Source organism: Penaeus chinensis, chromosome 30, assembly GCF_019202785.1.
Source record: "Penaeus chinensis breed Huanghai No. 1 chromosome 30, ASM1920278v2, whole genome shotgun sequence".
Taxonomy (NCBI): domain Eukaryota; kingdom Metazoa; phylum Arthropoda; class Malacostraca; order Decapoda; family Penaeidae; genus Penaeus; species Penaeus chinensis.
Window position 1 is genome coordinate 24,536,025 of NC_061848.1, and position 2,500 is coordinate 24,538,524.

A 2,500-nucleotide genomic window follows, 5' to 3' on the forward strand; every position below is an offset into this window, starting at 1 on the left:
ACTGCCAGATTCCTTATCAGATTTGCATGTGTCGTCGTTTCAAATTTTTGGCTTACTTTTTCCTTCTTTTTTTTCCCTTTTTTAGAAAAAAATATTTTATCCATTCTGTTTTCTTTTGTTGGTGCTTTCGTTTTGAATTTTGTTCTATTTTATTCCCCCTCTGTTTTTTATTTATAAGTTCTATACCAGAACACACACACACAAACACACACACACAGTCACACACACACACTCACAGACACACACACACACACACACACACACACACACACACACACACACACACACACACACACACACCACACACACACACACACACACACACACACACACACACACACACCCACACACACACACACTCTATCTATTTCCCTTTTCAATATTATTATTGTTTTTTTTATATCAGTATATTTACCTGGTCTCATGATCCCTCTCTCCCTTTCCTCTGTTTTCATTCTCTCTCCTCCCTGTTTATTCTTTCTCTGTCTGTTTCTTCCTATATTCATCCCCTCCCATTCTTCCTCTCTCTTGTCCTCTTTCTGTCTCTCCCTGCTTCCCCTCACTTATTCTCTGTCCCTCTTCCTCTTTTTTATTTTTTTTAAAATTATTCTCTTCCTCCCCTTCTCTCTTGTCCTCTATCTTTCACTTCCTCCCTTTTTCTGACCTTATCTCTCCTTCCTTTTTTCCCTTCCTTCTCTTCCTTCTCCTTCTCCCTTCTGCTTTCATGTTCTCTATCCTTCTCTTCCTCCATTCCTCTCCTGTGTCTCCGTATTTCTCTTTCTCTCCCTTTCCTTCCTTCCGTTGTCCTTCTCACCTACCCTCTCTCTCGTTCTCTGCTCTTTTTCCTTCTTCCATCTCGTTTTCTGGTCATTCCCCTCTCCCCTATTCTCTACAGTTCTCTGTCCTTCTCTCTCCTTCTCTTCGCACTTGCCTTCCCCTTGTTCGAAGGCAGCGAGAAATATTGAACCATATACAACGGAAAGGAAGACGAAAATAACTCCAGTGTTATCAGGACCATTTGCAATCTACAAGGCCGATAAGCCAGGTATAATCACAACAAACCCGATGTTTTATGTTATTTTCACCAACGGCAGCGGAAAAGGGAAGAAGGAAAGATAAAGAAGAAGGGGGGAAATAAAGTAAAGAAAGAAAAAAAAGAAAGAATATCATTAATAAAATGTGAATCTTGCACAAGGAATGGGCTACAAAAGATGTGCAAATATTTGGAGCCTCGTTCAATATTGGCACTCAGTGTTAACGTACAGCTGCCTCTAGTGCCTGCGATCGCTGGTAGATGTCGCTGTTCTGTTACGATCGGTTACAACATTTTTTTTTCTTCCTTTTTATCACGAGAGACTTTGCAAAGGCAAAGGCGAGAGATGCGTAAGAAAGGTGTTTGTGCAAGGTTTATGGATATTTTGAAATATGTTATTTGTATATATATATGTACACACACACACACACACACACACACACACACACATACACACACACACACATACACACACACACACATACACACACACACACACACACACACACACACACACACACACACACACACACACACACACACACACACAAATACACACACACACACTCACACACATTCATATATATATATATATATATATATATATATTTACATACATACATGAATATATATATGTATATATATATATATATATATATACACACACACACACACACACACACACACACACACACACACACACACACACACACACACACACACATATATATATATATATATACATATATATATATATATATATATATATATATATATATATATATATACACACACACACACACACATACATATATATATGCACACACACACACACACACAAACACACACACACAAATATTTATGTAACATGTATGCACACCTGGCACTTGTCTATGAATTCATAGACTATATTGATAGGAAATCCTTTATATCTCTCTTTTTATACCATATTCACCTCATATTTCCATATGTCTTTCGATCCACACTATGTCACATAGGCCAAACATCCAATAAAACTCAATAAGCACACAGGATGTAAACCACAGCAGCCTTGTATTCAACGCGTTTAATCTGCGTTGACAGACTATGGGGCGGAACGTCTCCTCCTTGTCAAAAGACGAAGGGAATAGGGGGGCGAGGCAAACAGGGTAAATGATTGGTGATTATGTGATGAAGTGACGACGAGATGCGTGTGTCTTCGTCGGGTTATTTTGAGGTGGAAGAGGTGGAAGGGTGGTTGTTACGTGTGGAGAAGTGGAGAATAGGAGAAAGTGTTGTGATTTCAGGGTAAGATATGTTATGAGAGAGGAAGGAAGGAAGAGAGAGGGAGAAAGACAGAGTTGGAGAGTGATAGGGAAAGATAGATAGATAGATAAATACGTAGATAGGTAGATAGGTAAATAGATAGAGAGAGTTAAGATAAATAATCAATTTAGATAAATGAAAGGAAATAATGTGAAGAATAGC